General features: G+C 36.4%; 1 non-coding gene across 1 annotated transcript; it reads right to left on the bottom strand.

Moving 5' to 3' along the window:
- Positions 1-4,568: 4,568 nt before the first annotated feature.
- LOC145557001 (small nucleolar RNA R71) lies at positions 4,569-4,675 on the bottom strand. Its single transcript, XR_014092085.1, has one exon. It is a non-coding gene; the product is annotated as a small nucleolar RNA R71 (small nucleolar RNA).
- Between the last annotated feature and the right edge of the window lie 15,287 nt (positions 4,676-19,962).

Genomic DNA, 19,962 nt, shown 5'->3' with positions numbered 1-19,962 from the left:
TAATAACAATATAATAATAATAATAATAATAATAATAATAATAATATGTATATAAATAAAAATGAATTTTTCGGGAGCATTCGGTGCGCCACATAAGAAATATACTTATTTCGACCAATAGGAAAAAAGATTTGTATTTTATTTTTGAATTAAAAAATTATATCGCCAGATAAAAGTAACGAATTATATTTCCTATATTTGATATAAAATTTTAATGCCACGTAGATTATAATTTACAATTTAAATTATTTTAATGAATAAAAAAAATTAAAATATATGAAATATTAAACGGTTTTTTCACCACATACCCCTGAGTTTTTTATTTATTCACCATATACCCATGAAAATTGTCAAATTCACCATACCCCTGAATTGTTACAAAAATTCATCATATACCCCTGATGACAACAAAATGAGTGAAATTTGATTAATTATGCATCTACATCACCTTATATTTCTCCTTTCATCCCTGAAACCACTTCTCTCCTCTGTCCAATCCCTGAAACCACTCCAAATATCAATAATCATATCCGTATAATCGATTTTGAGATAGAAAAAAAAAAAGAAATTTGGCGTGGTTTTGAAGGTGAGAAAAAAAAATGTGAGTGATTTCGGAGGTGGAGGAATGTATTAAGGGTAGTTTTGGGTCATAAGTAACCTTAATAATTGACAAAGTTAACAATCATTAGTCATCAAGGGTATATGATGTATTTTTGTGAAAACTTGAGGGTATATGATGAATTTTATAAATTTCATGGGTATATGGTGAATAAACAAAAAACTCAGAGGTATATTGTGAAAATCCCGAATATTAAATTTATGAAATCAATACTACGAGTATAAGAAATTAGAAAACATATGAAATCAATACTACGAGCAAAATACCAAACTGTCGCCAAAGCAACAGGACTGTCGCCACACTTTGCAGTGCAGCGCCAGACGACAGATTTTTCTCCAGGCGTTGCACAACACAGTGTGGCGCTACAGTCCAAATCGTGGCGCCATTGCTGGAACGTTGATCTGGGATTGCTTTCAGTATTTTAACTCTACGGGACATGCCTAAAATTGTACTAAGTCAATTCTGATTAAATTATTAGACTTTAATTACTCAAATTAATTAGGCAAAGTCCTTTTAGTCATTAATCGGTTTATTTAGACTTAATCACAAGTCAAACAAACGGTTAGGAAAAACACATAGAGTATGCTTAAGCAAAGAATGCACAAGTAGTCACAATATGATGCAATGAATTTGCAACCTAACTATGGCACTAGTTCTCTAAAGTTCGAGATATGGATTAGTCAAAGAGGGTCCATGGTTACTTGTCTGGATGCACCGCGCGGAAACCTTACCTTTTGAAGGGTTGGCGCGAGTAGATGGGACACCGCAAGTTAAAAACCCGCTTCCATGGTTTGGTGAATCCAACATTCTCGGATGTACCCTTTGTTGCATAGAGAGTTCAATCAGGTAGATGGAGCATGAATTCCTAGAGGGTTATGTCCATATGTAGAACACATATGGGTTTCAGAAAAGTGAGAAAAACTTAATAAGGAAGTAGGATCAAGCAAACAGTGCTAAAAACTGTTCAAAATTAGAACGCATATTTCTGGCTCGGTAATGGATGAACTTGGCGCCGGCGAACAGAGGCCGTCGCCACAATCTGGCTCTGTCGCCTGGCGACAGAGTCAAATCCTCGGCGACAGACTTTGTTTTCTGACGCCAGTTCCTACATGCCTCAGCAGCTTTCTATGCTCGATAAAATTTTTCAGTTTCGCGCAGCATTATTTCGATCCTAGTTGTGAAAGATATTCCTCAAATTTCATATGTGTAAAAATCCTATGTTTTAACTCATTATGGATGGTCTTTCCAATGAGATCTTTTTTATGCATATGACAATAATGTTAATCAAAATTACGCACATGAAATACTTAGAACTTTTCGAGTCTTATCCACTCATTCTAAATCATTGCCGAAATAAATTTCAGGAATTAAAATAGAAATCCTCCCCAACGGAGTCGCCAAAAAATGTAGGGAATATTTCAAGCATTACCCCAAACTTGAACCCCACTGTGATCATACACTAAAGTACGGTGGCGTCCAAAGGGAAGGAAGCTAGAGCAAAAGAGTCGCCAACATGTTTTAGGAACTTGTAAACCATTCACAGGGTGAAGGTTACACCCCTTAATGATCCAGGAGATCGTTAACTGCAATAGGTCTGGAACCAAGACTGGAAGTTCGGGGATGAAGGTACAAATTCAACCTAAAAGATATTGAACCTTCCCTAATAATAGGCCTCTACTTTATTCCGATCATATTCATGTGCGCTTTCTGACTAACATGCAATCATTAGGTTTACCCTAAACCTGTTTAATCTATGTTGGTTGAATATTAATGCACAAATAAAACTATTATTGGCGATCACTTGAATTATAATCATATTAACCCTAAACAAGATTATTAATTATCTTATTGATATGTCCAATTTATATAGTGTTTTACCCCCGTCCCTTGGTCATAATTAGTAGTATTTTTGGCTCTTTAGAGCCACTTTTATTACTAATTAGTGTTTTCTAGTGTTTTTGTAGTTTTGCTTGAGTTTTGTAGGAAATTGCACATTTGGAGCGTTTTCCGGGTTTTTCATGAAGCAACTACGAGCATTAGGAGGACACGACCGTCTTTGAAGCCCAGGACCGGTTAGATCCGGTGATTAAGGGCTTAGTGTGTGATACCAGGGCATTTGGACCGAGTATTCAAGACCCAAAGAGGAAATCCGGATTGGGCCGAAGAATCGAGCCCAATCGAAGTCCAAGCCTCGAAGAAAAAGCCGGGCCCGATCGGGCAAGCTTGCGCCCGATCGGGCGGGCGCGCACAAGAATGCACCAGCAAGAAGGCGCGCCCGATCGGGTGAGCGTAAGCTCGATCGGGCGCGGCTTCCCAGGAAGAGTGAAGGAAACAAAGGCGGGCCCGATCGGGTGGCCCTTCGCCCGATCGGGCGCGTGTTTTGGAGCTGAAGTTTTAGTTTTCAATTAGGATTTGTTTTAGGGATGTTTAAGTACGATTTTTGTACGTAATTTTGATTACCTTCTCTTTTAGACTTTCTCTCTCTACTTAGAATATTTTCTCTCTCTTAAATTCTCTCAACTTTGTTCTTAATTCCATTCCTTAATTCATATTTCTTTTGGTAACAATTTCTTCTCTTTTAATTTCAGTTATTTTCTTTAATTCTTTCATCATGTCTTGTTTTATTATTTTGATTAGTTTAGATTTAATTATGCTTGAGTAGTTTTATTTCTAGGGTTTATGGGGATCTAATAAATAATATGAAGGGGTAATTTGTGATTGTTGATTATCAATGCTTGATTAATATCCTATTGATTGATTTAATGCTATGAAATTAGGTTGGCCAGATTTAATTGTATGAGTTTAGCAATATTAATTCGAGATTCAAGAGATGAGAATTGATGTTTAGGCTTAGTTTCAATAAGCGGACTAATTTATAAATGGTTAAGTCGAGATTCGAGACATGAGATTTAATACCGATAAATTAACTCTGTGATTGTAATACGTAGCGAAAGACCTTTATAATCTGATTAATTGATGCTTGATGATTGCTTATTATGATTTACCCTAGAATATTGTTTATTAGTGAACCTATGCCCTAGGTTTTTCCTTCATTGGTTTATCTCCTATTTTATTCCCTTCCTACTTTTACCTTTAGTAGTATAATTACATCCTTTACAACAAATTTGGTTACTTGATAATTTAGATTGCTTTTAATTAATTAGGAATAAATTCACCTGTTTCCCTGTGGTTCGACCCTTCTTCCCCATCTACATAGTTAGTGGATTTAGGTTTTATTTTTGATTAGGTGAATACGACTTGAGCCTGCCAAATTTTGGCGCCGTTGCCGGGGAAACGGTTTTATTTTTATTTTCTGACTATATTTTTTGTAGTCTAGATTATCCCCTCTTGTCTCAGAGAACGTTAGTTCTTTGAGGCAATTCTCATATTTTTCTTTTAGTTCCTTGTTTATTCCCAGGTGTTCCAGATCAGGTTACATCCTATTCGATCCTGAGATCGAGCGCTCGTTTCTTAGGCAAAGGAATCTTTATAGACAAATTCTGACAATCGAAGAGACCCTCCCTTTGATTCTAGCGACACAGAAATTCCTTCAGATTCAGAATCAGAGATGACGGCCCAAAAGAAGCTCAGTAACTACTCGCAGCCGAAGCTCACAGATTTTCCGCACCTTACTCCCACTTCGACTCTTGATGGAGTTCAATTTGAAATTAAGCCCCAATTTATCACTATGATAGAGCGGAAGCAATTTAGTGGAGCTAAGGGTGAAGATCCTAATCTTCACATTGCAGATTTCTGCCAATATTGTAACATCATTAGACAAGCCGGGGTCATGCAGGACCAAATCAGGGAGATTCTTTTTCCCTTTTCATTATGTGGCAAAGCTAAATTATGGTTTAATGGTTTGAATAGAACTGCACTTGGTATTACTGAATGGGAAACTCTTGCCTTGAATTTCTATAATAAATATTACCCTACAGAGAGAACAGCTGTACTAAGGAGTGCTATTCAGAACTTCGCTCAAGAGGCCAATGAAACTTTATATGAGGCTTGGGAGAGGTTCAAGGATCTACAGAGAGAATGTCCCCATCACAATCTAGCACAATGACAATTGATCCAAGCTTTCTACAATGGACTTGGAAATTCATCTAGATCAGTTCTAGATTCTGCAGCTAGTGGGAGATTCATGAATTTAAATGTGGACGACGCCGGACAGGTTATCGAAGATATGGCAATACACAATTCCCAATACGGGAATCCGAGAGGGTTTGCAAATAAAGGAAAACATAATGTCGATTCCGTATCCTTTTTGCAAGCTCAATTAACATCTATTTGTCAAAAATTAGATAATCTTACTGCTACTCCTAACTCTGTAGCTAATGTTTATGCTGTTGCTAACAATGAAGCTTTTTGTGAAAATTGTGGAATTGTAGGGCATTGGGAGCAAGATTGTAGGAGTTCCATGGAACAAGTTAATGCCTTCCAAACCTATTAGACAAAATAACCCATATTCCAACTCTTATAATCCTAGTTACCAGAACCATCCATATATTTCGTACCGGAGTACCAATGTGCAAAACCCTCCACCTCCACAACAACCACAACAGCAACCCCCACCACAGCAGAAATATTACCATCCAAATTCTGGCCATAAAAACCAAGCACAACCCTCATCATCTTCTGACCCTCCTATGACAGAAATTAGAGCAACGCTTACTAACATGCAAAAGCATATGGAGAGTAGGGATGCGAAAATTGATTCTATTTTAGCCCATAATAAAATCATGGAAAATCAAATTGCACAACTTTCATCAACCCTACAAACCCGTCAGCAGGGAGCTCTACCATCACAACCAATCCATCCCACAGATCGTGCCAATGCAATCACTCTAAGGAGTGGTTCACATTATGATGGACCTCCTATGCCAAAGGAAGATGGACCAGTTCTTGATCCAGATTCCTCTATACCAAACGCTAATCCTGCTAACCCTGCAGGGCTACAATTAGATACTAACCCTTATAATGTTTCTTTACAGGGTAAATCTCAGGATAAGGGAGGAGATGTGCAGAGCCTAAATTATCAAACTACCGTTCCCTAATAGACAATTGAAGAGTAAGTTTGATAAACAATTCGGTAAGTTCTTGGAGATTGTGAAAAACTTGTAGGTAATAGTTCCTTTCACTGATTTAATCACTTAGGTTCCTGCATATGTGTAGGGAATATTTCAAGCATTACCCCTAACTTGAACCCCACTGTGGTCATACACTAAAGTACGGTGGCGTCCAAAGGGAAAGAAGATAGAGCAAAAGAGTCGCCAACAAGTTTTAAGAACTTGTAAACCGTTCACGAGGTGAAGGTTACACCCCTTAACGATCCAAGAGATCGTCAACTCCATAAGGTCCTGAACCAAATAGGGTTCGGGGATGAAGGTACAAATCCAACTTAAAAGAGATTGAACTTGCCCTAATAATAGGCCTCTACACTACTACAAAACTTGGAAAAGAAATCCTCAATAAGAGACCCGTTATTTAAATATTGGGTTTGTTTAATCTAGGAGATCCAATATTTAAAATAACGGGTCTGTTATGTGTATTAGGGCCCGCATCTTTGAATATAGTAAAAAAAAAGGAGAGATACGAGACTTGTCGACAGATATAACAGGTCTCTTATGCTAATCAATTAGGGCCCACACCTTCTATGGGATTAAAATATGAGAAATAATAGACCCATAGATAACTTAACGGGTCTCTTATCTTTGTTCACGAACGAACTGATGCTCTCCTATATTCTATTTATCATCTTCATTTGTCATTCTCTCACCTCAAAACCCTAACCTCTCCACCCAAAAACTTTCATAATACTCCGCCGTTTCTCGTCCTTCCTCTATTATACTCCATTAAAGATCTGCAAATAGTCGAATTTAAATTAGCTGTTGTAGCACTTCTTTCTATCTTTGTTTGCTTCGTATATTACATGAGCAAATGGGATTCAACTTCCCTGCCACTCTCTTGTAAAAATACCACATAATCTCGATGAAACACAAGAGACAAGACATTAACGAAGATTCTCCAACTCTCGCCGGAAAGTAGAACGGTTCGTGTCACAGATTCGTCGAGCGTCCATTGCGTGATCGTGTGCTTCTTTCAATTTGATCTCGGAAGCAAGTGTAATATCCAATCAATGCTTAATTATGCTCAAAGACGCCAAATTCTAGCAGGTTATTCGTGGTTTATTTCAGAGGTTGTTTGGGAAACGTTGACCGAGTCTATATGAAGAAGTGGGTTGTTCACAATTAGCAGAAGAGTAAAGATGATGTGAACGCATTCACCGGTAATCCATCCATCAAAGGTGGTACTAATGGATTTGAGGAAGTATGACCAAAATTGCTTCTTGATTTTTGATTCTTGATTTTGTTTAATTTTTTATTTTATTTTTTTTGAAGCGTCTTGTTTCTTGATTTGATTTATGAATGGTGCTGATGGTATGTATTGACATTTGTAAAGTATAGTGGCAAATATATCTGAATTGATCTTTGTTTTAAATAAACTTTAGTCGTATATTTGTGAAGTATGTATTGATATTTGTGAAGTATAGTAGCAAATAAATTTTAGTGGTATATCGTAGCTATTTAATTATTTTTTATATTGATATTTATAATTCTAAATATTATGGGTTTTGTAAAATAAAATAAATATAATTTTTTTTAAAAAAATTGGGGAGGCAAAGAGACCCCATATCTTTAATACGGGGTCTGAACTTTTTTAGCTAAGAGACCCTATCTCTCCAAAGACGGATCTCTTCCCCCATTAAAATATTCTTTGAATAATGAGTATAACAGACCCCCTTTCTCTTGTAACGGGTCTTTTCTTTCTTTAAACAGACCCCTCTCTAAATGGGGTCTCTTTATCAAACAGACCTCTGAGATAGAGACCCGTTCAAAAGGGGTTTGTAAGGCATATTTTGACAGATCTCTTTGCTTGTTTTTGTAGTAGTGTCTACTTTATTCTGATTGTATTCATGTGCGCTTTCTGACTAACATGCAATCAATATGATTAACCCTAAACCTGTTTATCTATGTTGGTTGAATATTAATGCACAAATAAATCTATTATTGGTGATCACTTGAATTATAATCATATTAACCCTAAACAAGATTAATAATTATCTTATTAAGCGTGATTACAAGTACAAATTCCCTTTTAACATGCATAAAAGGCGTGATCAAGCAATAAATATAAATAATCAAGCAACATAATAATAATCATCAATAAAATTATGATAATCATAATAACAAATTAAAATTAAAATAATCATAATTAACATAATCACGTTAAAGCATAATAATAGCAAGATCCTAGGCATGATACTAACAAGATCAATAACAAACCCTAGCATGTCACTAGGCAATAAAAATCAAATCTTTAACCTAACATGATACTAATGATCATAAATATTAGGAAGAACATAAAAGGCATCATACTTTTAATCATACTTGGTATTAAAGTTACCCTAGACATGATACTAGGAAGATCAAAACGCCCTAACATAACATTAGGAATCATAATAACAATCTAAGCATGATTTCTACATTATAATATTAATAAAAACAATTAAAGCACTTACTTGGATGCTGATAGGCCGTCGTCGAGCCTACCAAAGATAAAAACCTAACTTGGTCTCTCTAATGGGCAGAAAGGGCAAGTAAGGGTCGATCCCACAAGGACTAAGGGGAGCACTAACAAGTATCGATTTGTGATAAGCTAAGTCAAGTCTTTTTCGGTTTTGAGTTATAATGAAAAACTACAAACAATAATAAAAAGGATCTTGGGAAGGTATCCACCAATTAAGTCATTCACAAACTACAATTTAACATACAAAATATAGCAATTTGGGGATAAATTAGGGGAAGTCATCTAAGGCACCCAACTACTCTCTCAATCTAGAGGGATTACTGGAGTTATGAATACAACCTACTCTCGTGGTTACAAAGCATAAAACAAGTGTTAAAGCATTATCACGATGACATAAACATTCCCTTGACTGGAAATTCCTATTCTCATGGCATTTCAAGTTAATTAAGTATAAGGGAGCTAACTCAAGTTCATCTCTCGATCCTTCGTTGAGAAAGCTTAGATAAATAGCTCTAGCAATGGCCATTTACAAGAACTAACAATGAAACCACTTAAGCTCAACTAATTAACATCCCACATTAGCTAAATCAACACATGCAAACAAGTATTTGTGAATTCATCAATGGTTTCAACCATCCCAAGTAAAAGAACTACTCACAAATCATAATAAAGTGCAAAACTAAATGAATAATTAACAACTAAGAACATGAAATCAAACACTAATTTGACATAAACAATAATAAAACAAGAAAGTATACAAAAATAAGCAATTAAAGCAATAAAATAAGAGAGAGAGTAAGAAATTCTCATTGATAATGCAAGAAATAATCAAATCTTCAAGTCTCCTTCCTTCAATTCTTCATATTCCAAGCTTTCAACAAGTTTTTCCCACTTTCTCTCTCTAGAAATTGAGATTTTCTCTCTCTAAAAACCTAACCTAAGCTAAAACTACACTAAGAAGATCCCCCCCCTTACAAATGAAGCCAAAGGGGTATTATATAACCCCCAAGTAAAAGGACGGAGAACACGAGGAAACGACCCGTCTACAGGTCGGCACGGACGTGCCAAAGGTTGCACGGACGTGCAGACCTGTTAAAATACGAGCAGTAGCTACTGCCTGACCTTGCACGGACGTGCTTCATTTGGCACGGATGTGCAGGGAATTGCACGGACGTGCCACTTATTGGCACAGACGTGCATCCCTTTTCTGGCGAAATAACTTATTTTCAGAAGGTCATAACTTCTTTGTTACTCATCGGAATAAGGCATGTGACCAATCGTTGGAAAGCTCTTGAGATGAACTTTAATCTCCAATTTGAATCACTTAAAAATTTTGAGTGGAACAAAAGTTATGGTCAGTTGAAATTGACCTTAGTGCAAAAATCCTTCCAAAAGCTTTTCATTTCTCTTTAAGGCGCTCATCCTTCTTCCTTTATTGCTCTATCAACCAAGCTTTCCCTTCTCCTTGTTCACTCATTCTTGATCACGTCCATATATAATGCTAAAAATAGCTACATTACATCAAAAAACACAAACAACCCGTGAAACATGGATGATACAAAATTTATATAAAAATAGGATAAATAATGAACTTTGATGTCGAATAATCACGAAACAAGGTTCAAAAGTACCCTAAAATCATACCAAATAACAAGTTATCAAATCCCCCCAAGCTAAGCTTTTGCTAGTCCTCGAGAAAAACAAACATGTCAAATCAAGAAGGAAGATAACTTGCTAATGATCAAACCAAGGAGAGGTAATAAAGAGGAAACACAAAAACACAAATCCGCATAGTAACAACCATAAACACTTTTAGCACAAGTGAAAAGCAATTTAAACCCCTAAGTCGCCTAAGAGGACGAGTTTTTATCTCGTGAGGGTTTCCATTGAGCTTAACCCACAACTCATACAAACCACAACACATCATCTAAAATCATGCATACAATTTCAATTTTTTTCGCCCAAGTCAACTCATCGGGATATGAGACACAAGCAAGACAAGTGAGCAACTTTCAAGAATTACCAATCATACAAATGTACATGAGTTGGGGGTAAAGAGGAAAACTAAGCAAGATTGCACTAGGATACTTCTTTAGACCTTTTACTAGTTCATTAGAGCACATCTAGATATTCCAAAGTTACAACAAGCCCTTTTTCGGATATAAAATCTCAAAATGCAAGTCCACCTCCCAAAATGCACTCCCAAGCCCCTTTAACTACACTCTAACTCGGGAATTTACACAAGAAACATCAAAATAGACAATGTGTGGGAGGCGTCCACAAGTTGACCTCTAAATAAGAAAAAGTGAAAATTTTGAGAATTTTGGAGGAGTTTTTGATCTCCCTTTTTTTTTCTATATTTTTTTTCTTTTGATTTCTCTTTTTTTTTTTAACATTCATTGCCCTCGCCTCTTTTAACTGTAAGCGGTTCTTTCTTTTATTCGATACATGTGGCTTATTATGCCACTTATTACACAAGATACAAATAGAACCAATTCCCTAATAGAGTTTCATTTTGAGGAGGAGGGGAGGAACATCAAGGGCACAAGGGACCGCAATTCGATTCAAACATATCCTACTTTGGGCAAATTTGACAATATCCTATGCCAGATGTGCAATTGAGCATTCATCGGTTTTCATTTCATACACTCTAATGCAATCAAGATTAATAAGCCTCTAAATGACCCCACTCTTGCACACACCCTTCTAAAAGAACTTTTACTCATCACTCAAGAGTCAAGCAAGCAAAACATATAACATCGTCATTTGAGTCTCATCCAAGGGCATTTTTCAATTTTTTTTTATTTTTTCAATTTTTTATAAGTTATAAAAAGGAAAGGGGAAAAAAAAATATAAAGCATGAATATCCAACTGTACAATTATGAACAAATTTAAGCATCAAACTAACAATCAATCCCCCCTTCATGAAAGCGTGAAACTACCCCTCCAAGATTAGACAAAGCATTGTACTCAATTCTTTGAATAGATAAGCAAGGGAGAGGGAGGGAAGGGAACATAATCAATCTCAACAAGTACATCTAATCCAACATCCATAACTACAACAAAAAACCACAACATACAATAAAATCTAGCCCCAAGCCAAACTCTTTAACAAGCAACCAATGAATGGCAAAAATACTTATAAAATCAATAGCTTGAGAAGGGATGAAGAGAGAAAGAGATATTACAAAATTTGATGTAAATTTCTCCATAAAATTTTCAAAACTTGGTAGAGTATGTTGTGTCTTTCCAATGTAGCAAAAACTCCAAAATTCTTGTGAATTTGAGACTATGAGATGTAATTTGGAGTGGAGAGATCATAGAGAGTACCTAATTGAGAATCATTTCATAAAGCTCGTTAGTTCAAATCATCATACAATTAAAATCCATGCACATCATTATTAAAAAAATAAACAAATAAAAAAAAAATTTGCCTTTATTTTCGGTCTTTGGCTAGACCTTAGGTAGTAAATAATTTGACAAACTCCTAAGGAGCTTATCATATGCACTTGAGCACATTTCATAAATTAAAACCAAAAAAATAAGAAGAAAATATAATAATAAGAAGAAAAGGATATACATTAATTTACAAAGCTTCCTAAAATAAAAATAAAAAGATCTAAAAAAGGTCCTAGATTGAAAAGAAGAAGGAAAAATAAAAGTATAACTATCAACAAAACACTTTGGAGATTCATTTGGTAAATCAAAAACTATATCTACATCAAATTCACCAAATTGAGTATCATTGGTTAGAAAATGGTCATGCAATTCATAAAATGAAGTACACAGAGGCTCATGTATTGAAGTGAACTTGGGAAGAGGAGGGGGGCAAAGGTTTGGAATAGAGACAATAATATCAAGAGTTTTTGCGAAAGGGACATGAGGCTCAAAAAAAGAATGTTCAATTGGTAAAGACTCAACAATTACCTCACTCTCAACTCTATGGTCCTCATGAAAAGAGGGATTTTCCTCCACTCTAACCCTTTTATCCTTACTTTCCCAAAATTTATCATGAATATCTAGGCTACTCTTTCCAAATTGATATTTATCCTCAACATCTCTTGAATAATCATCAATATAATCAAATTGAAGAATACCATCAACATTGCTGTAGACACCCATTTGTGTCTCCCCAAAACCAAACCCGGTGATGAGTGCCTTTCACGTTGAATCATAATCGAATGAAACGAAAGTGTGGAAAGGTCTAGTGTTGCGGAAAGTTTTATTTCTTTTCTATTCTCTCTGTTTTTGAAAACTTTATTTTAAGAAAACAGCCAATCCAGTTTGGTTGGTCCATGATATGGGTCCAATAGTGGTGTAGTTGGATGGGGTTTGCAAAGACCTTTCCAACGATATATTATAAGCCCAATTCCGATGAATAATGAGGAATTTATGGCCAATTTACTAAACTGGGCCTGGTTTGAGTTTTAAGTACGGCCCAATGATCTAGGGGAGGGCCTAATATGATTTATCATTCCTAATGTAATTAAGAATGGTTTTGGTCTTCTAGAACATTCTAGAAGGTTTTATCATTCTTAATTCAATTAGGATTCTTCAGAGTTTTAATTAGATCAAATAGCATTTTCGACTGAAATTATATTATTTTATCTTCCAGTACGGGAAATTTATCAGATTTTCGAAAACGCGTTGAAATCCAAATTGGCGTCCAACCCCAGGCCTTTGCGCCTGGAATCAGGATTGGCGCCAGACGCCAGCCATTGGCGCCTGGCGCTAGCCACTGGTCCTGGCGCCAAGTTAGTTTTTCGATCTTCAGACTCTGTTTTGATAAATTATCTTTTTTGGATGATTTTCTCTATAAATATCGTATCAAAAACTCTATTTTCATTCACGAATTTTCATCAACAATCACTTTTTTCAATTATCAATATTCAATTCTTTTTTACATCATTCATTCATCAATTTTCAATAACATTAATTTATGCATTCTTTCTAACTTTGCTTTTTAATACAAAATTCCGCATTCACAAGATCTTGAAACACCTAGCCATATTCGAAGTTGCCTTCGCCCTAGACGTGAAAGGTTTTAATTTCTGAGGGTTTGGTCCCAAATCTCTATTTCAATTATTTAATTTAATTGTTTTGTTTATTATTTTCCTTGAAGTTACTAACGTGTGTATTTTGTAATTAGAAAGAGGTACGAGGCATCCAAGTAAGTACTTTAATGGTTTAATTGATATTATGATATAGAAATCATGCTTAGATTGTTATTATGATTCCTAGTATCATGTCTAGGGTAACTTTAATATCAAGTATGATTAAAAGTACGATGCTTCCTATGTTCTTCCTAATGTTAATTCATGTTAGTATCATGTTAGGGCTAAAGCTTTGATTTTTATTGTTTAGTGACATGCTAGGGTTTGTTATTAATCTTGTTAGTATCATGCCTAGGATCTTGCTATGCTTTAACATGATTATGATTATCATGATTATGATTGATATTATTATTATTATAATTATTATTCATGATATTGATTATTTATTTATTATGTTACTTGATATGTATCATATTTTATATTGTTATTGCTTGATCACCTTTATTGCATGTTAAAGGGAATTGGTATTTGCAATCACGCTTAATAAGATAATTAATAATCTTGTTAGGGTTAATTGTGATTATAATTTCAAGTGATCGCCAATGATAGTTTATTTGTGCATTAATGTTCAACCAACATAGATTAAACAGGTTTAGGATCAATCCTATTGATTGTATGTTAATCAGAAAGCGCACATGAATACGAGCAGAATAAAGTAGAGGCCTATTATTAGGGCAGGTTCAATCTCTTTTAGGTTGGATTTGTACCATCATCCCCGAACCCTTATTTGGTTCATGACCTTATGGAGTTGACGATCTCTTGGATCGTTAAGGGGTGTAACCTTCACCTCGTGAACGGTTTACAAGTTCCTTAAAAACTTGTTGGCGACTCTTTTGTTCTATCTTCTTCCCTTTTGGACGCCACCGTACTTTAGTGTATGATCAGAGTGGGGTTCAAGCTAGTGGGATTTTAAAGGCTTGAAATTATTCCCTACAGTTTTTGGCGAATCCACTGGGGAGGATTTCTATTTTAATTCCTGAATTTGTTTCGGCAATGATTTAGAATGAGTGGATGAGACTCGAAAAGTTCTAAGTATTTCATGTGCGTAATTTTGATTAACATTGTGGCATATGCATAAAAAGGTTCTCATTGGAAATACCATCCGTAATGAGTCAAAAACATAGGATTTTTACACGTAGGAAATTTGAGAAATGTCTTTCACAACTAGGACTGAAATAACACCACGCGAAACTGGATGATTTTATTGAGCACAGAAAGCTGCTGAGGCATGTGGGAAGTAGCGTCAGGGGCCAGAGCTTGGCGCCAAACTTTTAGTCGTAGCGCCAGACGCCAATATTGGCGCCAGACGCTACAGTTAAAAGTTGGCGCCAGTCTCTGTTTGCTGGCGCCAATTTCCCCCAATACCGAGCCAGAAATATGCGTTCTAATTTCGACCGGTTTTTCGTATTGTTTGCTCGATCCTACTTCCTGATTGAATTTTTTCTCACTTTTCTGAAACCCATATGTGTTCTACATATGGACATCATAACCCTCTGGGAATTCATGCTCTATCTACCCGATTGAACGCTCCTGGCAACAAAGGGTACATCTGAGATGTTGAATTCACCAAACCATGGAAGTGAGTTTTTTCTAAAAACTCGCGGTGTTCTATCCACACGTGTTAACCCTTCACGGTTAGGCTTCTACGCGGTGCATCTGGACAATTAACCATGGACCCTATTTGACTAAACCATATCCCGAACTTTAGAGAACTAGAGCCATGGTTAGGTTGCAAACTCATTGCATCATATTGTGCCTACTTGCCTAATTGTGCATTATTTGTTGTGCATATATATTCTATGCTCCTCCTAACCGTTTGTTGATTTGTGTTGAGATTAAAATTAATGACTTAAAGAACTTTGCCTAATTAATTAATTAATTAATTAATTCGAGTCAATAATGTTTTTTTTCTTCTTTTAATCGGAATTGACCTAGTACGACTTTAGGCATACCCCAATTGACTAATAATATCGAAAACAGTCCCAGACCGAGGCTCCAATATTGGTGCCAAAATCTGGGCTGTAGCGCCACTGTATGGTGTGTAGCGCCAGACATTTACTAAAAAGTATGGCGCCAACCAACATATTGTGACGCCAGTCCTGTCGCTTGGCCGACAGTTCGGATTATTTGTCGAGTCATCACCTAATGTCTAATTAATCAGTTTCCTGTTTAATTTGGTTAATTTTGCTGGCAATAATGCTTAATTGAATCAATATTCGAGTTTAGGCACTAAGTCCCATGGTCTTACACAAGATTCCAAGCATGTCACTTACACTCAATACACACACCAATACACATGTCTTGACCATGATTAAGGGAGTCTTGTGTGCGCGCGTCATTTTTCGTCATTTTTTTAGGGGGTAAGTCGGATATTAATCCTCCAAATAAATAATAATACTTAAGTTCCCTAAACACATGTACATTATTTCTCCCTAAAAATATGCATACTTTTTTTAAAATAAAAGCCAGAAAGTCAAATTGATTCGAGTCAAGTAATTAAAACGCAAACTGGCTTAATTTACAGCGCGTGGTCAAGAAAGGAAGGACGATTAATCAAAGATAACCTCTTCGTACAAGTCCAACTTTTCGATAAACCTATAGCTCGCAAGAGGAAAGCAAGAGTCATAATGGCAACTCAGGAAGAATTTAATGATCTCAAGAACCAACTGGCTACTGTAACTGAGACACTAAAGCTTCTCGCACTTAAGATCGAGGATCCCGCAAAGCAACAACAAATGGACCTCATGCAAGAAAGCCTAAGAAAGTTGTCCAGCGACTACAAGTTTCAAGAACTCACATCCCAAGGGGTCTCGGTGGATAAGGATCTTCTTCCGCAGAAGTTCAGTGCCAACGACATCCAAAAGTTTAGGGCAATCGACAACCCCTACTTCCATCTAAGGGCATTTGAAACGATAATGAGTATCAAGGGTATTGATAAGAAAGTTTTCCCTTCTCTGTTCTCGTTATCTCTCGAGATCGTTTGCCAACAATGGTTCTTTTCTCTTGAAAAAGAAAAGACCTCTACTTGGGAATCCATAGCAAACGCTTTCGTCGATAGGTACAAGTGCAACGTTCAAGTCGAAACCGACCATAGAGAACTTGAAATCCTCAAACAGAAGGAGAATGAGGGCTTCACATCTTTCTTTAACAAGTGGAGAGAAACCTCAGCTAAAATGATTGAGGTACCAAGTGAAAAAGAGTCCGTGAGACTGTTTATTAAAAACCTCCAAGAAAAATATTCAAAACATCTTAAATATCAAAATAACCTTCATACCTTTAAGGCCATTTATGATATTGGGATTAATATCGAAGATGACTTGGCTAAATCTAAAGCTGCCAACAATAACTCCAACAGTGGCTGGAAAGGAAAGAAGAACGACAATCCTTCTTCTTCCAAAACCGCCCACTCAAATAATGTTAGCACCTTTAATCTAGGTGAAGTCCTCGCCATGAATAGTCAAGGACAAAAGAAACCCTTTAGGAGAAACTTCACTCCTATTGGCATGAGTTATGACACCGCGTTTGATCGGCTAAATGCAAAAGGTCTTATAACTCCCATTGGACCATTTGGAGATCCACCAGTCGAGAAGAGGTCGCCTAATTGGAACCCCAATGCGCATTGCAAATATCATCAAGGTAGGGGTCATTCTACTGAAAGCTGTTGGAAGCTTAAGGAAGCTATTCAAGATTTAATTGACAGTAACAAGCTGCCGTTGCCCCTTGCCAGTAAGAAACCGAGTATTGACAATGCACCTCTAGCCCACACATTGGCTATCTCCGATGAAGAAAGCGAAGTTGATCCCTCATCTCTCATTAAGCCTGTCAAAGAAACCAATGTCGAAGAGGAAGAAGAAGAGACCTTTTTCGATGTCGAAGATAATCTTCCAGAACCAGCAAATGAGGTAGAGATACGAATACTCACACTGTATCTGAGGGAGACATCGCAACTGTTACATGAAAATCTCAAAATTTTGAATGAACTTCACAAGGAATATGATGAAGAACCTAAGAAAGAATCCGCATTAGTAAAAACGACTTATGAGGCAAAACACTTTCCCTTACAAGTCACCGAAAGACCCAAGAAGAGCAATAAAGTTTATACTCCAATTGGGATCCTGTGGGGAATAATTTCAAGCCTTTAAAATCCCACTAGCTTGAACCCCACTGTGATCATACACTAAAGTACGGTGGCGTCCAAAAGGGAAGAAGATAGAGCAAAAGAGTCGCCAACAAGTTTTTAAGGAACTTGTAAACCGTTCCCGAGGTGAAGGTTACACCCCTTAACGATCCAAGAGATCGTCAACTCCATAAGGTCATGAACCAAATAAGGGTTCGGGGATGATGGTACAAATCCAACCTAAAAGAGATTGAACCTGCCCTAATAATAGGCCTCTACTTTATTCTGCTCGTATTCATGTGCGCTTTCTGACTAACATACAATCAATAGGTTAACCCTAAACCTGTTTAATCTATGTTGGTTGAATATAATGCACAAACAAATCTATTATTGGCGATCACTTGAAATATAATAACAATTAACCCTAACAAGATTATTAATTATCTTATTAAGCGTGATTGCAAATACCAATTCCCTTTAACATGCAATAAAAGGTGATCAAGCAATAAATAATAAAATAATATGTATCAAGCAACATAATGAATAAATAATCAACATCATTAATAATAATTATAATCATGTTAAAGCATAGCAAGATCCTAGGCATGATACTAACAAGATTAATAACAAACCCTAGCATGTCACTAAACAATAAAAATCAAATCTTTAGCCCTAACACGATACTAACAATCATAAATAATATAAAGAATATAGGAAGCATCGTAGCAATCATACTTGATATTAAAATTACCCTAGACATGATACTAGGAATCATAATAACAATCTAAACATGATATCTACATCATAAAATCAATTAATCAATTAAAGAACTTACTTGGATGCCTCGTACCTCTTTCTAATAACAAAATACACACGTTAGTAACTTCAAGGAAAAATAATAATCAAAGCAATTTAATTAAATAATTGAAAGAGAGATTTGGGACCAAACCCTCAGAAATTAAAACCTTTCACGTCTAGGGCGAAGGCAACTTCGAATATGGCTAGGTGTTTCTAGATCTTGTGAATGCGGAATTATTTATTAAAAAGCAAAGAAGAAAGAATGCAGAATCTATGATGAAAGAGATGAAGATGATGAAAAGAATTTAATACTGAGAATTGATGACTCTTGATGATTGAAAACGGAGTTTTCGATACGATATTTATAGAGAAAATCATCCAAAAAAGATAATTTATCAAAACAGAGTCTGAAGACCACAAAACTAACTTGGCGCCAGCCCTGGCTCATTGGCGCCAGGACCAGTGGCTAGCGCCAGGCGCCAATGCTGGCGTCTGGCACCAATCCTGGTTCCAGGCGCCAAGGCCTGGGGTTGGACGCCAAATCGGCTTTCAACGCGTTTTCGAAAATCTGATAAATTTCCCGTACTGGAAGATAAAATAATATAATTTCAGTCGAAAATGCTATTTGATCTAATTAAAACTCTGAAGAGTCCTAACTGAATTAAGAATGATAAAACCTTCTAGAATGTTCTAGAAGACCAAAACCATTCCTAATTGCATTAGGAATGATAAATCATATTAGGCCCTCCCCTAGATCATTGGGCCGTACTTAAAGCTCAAACCAGGCCCAGTTTAGTAAATTGGCCATAACTTCCTCAATATTCATCGGAATTGGGCTTATAATATATCGTTGGAAAGGTCTTTGCAAACCCCATCCAACTACACCACTATTGGACCCATATCATGGACCAACCAAAATGGATTGGCTGTTTTATCAAAATAAAGTTTTCAAAAACAGAGAGAAGAGAAAAGAAATAAAACTTTCCGCAACACTAGACCTTTCCACACTTTCGTTTCATTCGATTATGATTTGACGTGAAAGGTACTCATCACTGAGTTTGGTTTTGGGGAGACACAAATGGGTGTCTACAGAAGCCCCCACTTTGACTGAGTTTGGAGAAACGCAAGTTTCGAAAACGAAAGTCAAAGTATCTATAGGGACGGAGAATGATTCAGAACGTTCTGCGATCCTAAATCAATCTTATAACGCCGATACCTGCAAAACTAGCATTAGTTAAACAGATAAAAGAGTTAAGAAACGCGTATCTTGCACCGTCGAGCACACGTCTCTGAAAGTAACCGATTGTTGCTGTTGTTGTTGTTGTTGTTTTGATGACCTCCTGCAAGCTAGAGAATGCCATCCCGCTTGAAAACCGCTACGCCTTGTAACTGCTTCCACTTAGAAGATTGTTTCGCCTGAAACTACCTTCTCCGCTGTGATAATATTCCACATCCAAGGGAATATCATCGAAAATTATTTCTCTTGAAATAATTCTCATCCGCATTACGATCATCCTCCATGCCTCAGGAATTATGATCGAAGACAATTTCGCCCGAAATTACCTTCAGTTGTTTGTGACAACTTTCCGCCGAAGATATCTTCTCTTGAAGTCATCCTCATTTGATGCGATAATCTCCCAAAGGAAAATACCGAAGATCCACGCCTGTCGACCTTTAAAAGTTTGCCTGAACCTTGCTTTTGCTATGCCTGTACGTCGGCGCTC

The sequence above is a fragment of the Chenopodium album genome, chromosome 8 (assembly GCF_948465745.1).
Source record: "Chenopodium album chromosome 8, dcCheAlbu1.1, whole genome shotgun sequence".
NCBI classification, from domain to species: Eukaryota; Viridiplantae; Streptophyta; class Magnoliopsida; order Caryophyllales; family Amaranthaceae; genus Chenopodium; species Chenopodium album.
Note: the sequence above shows the minus strand (reverse complement) of the source record. Positions and strands in the feature narration are given on the sequence as shown.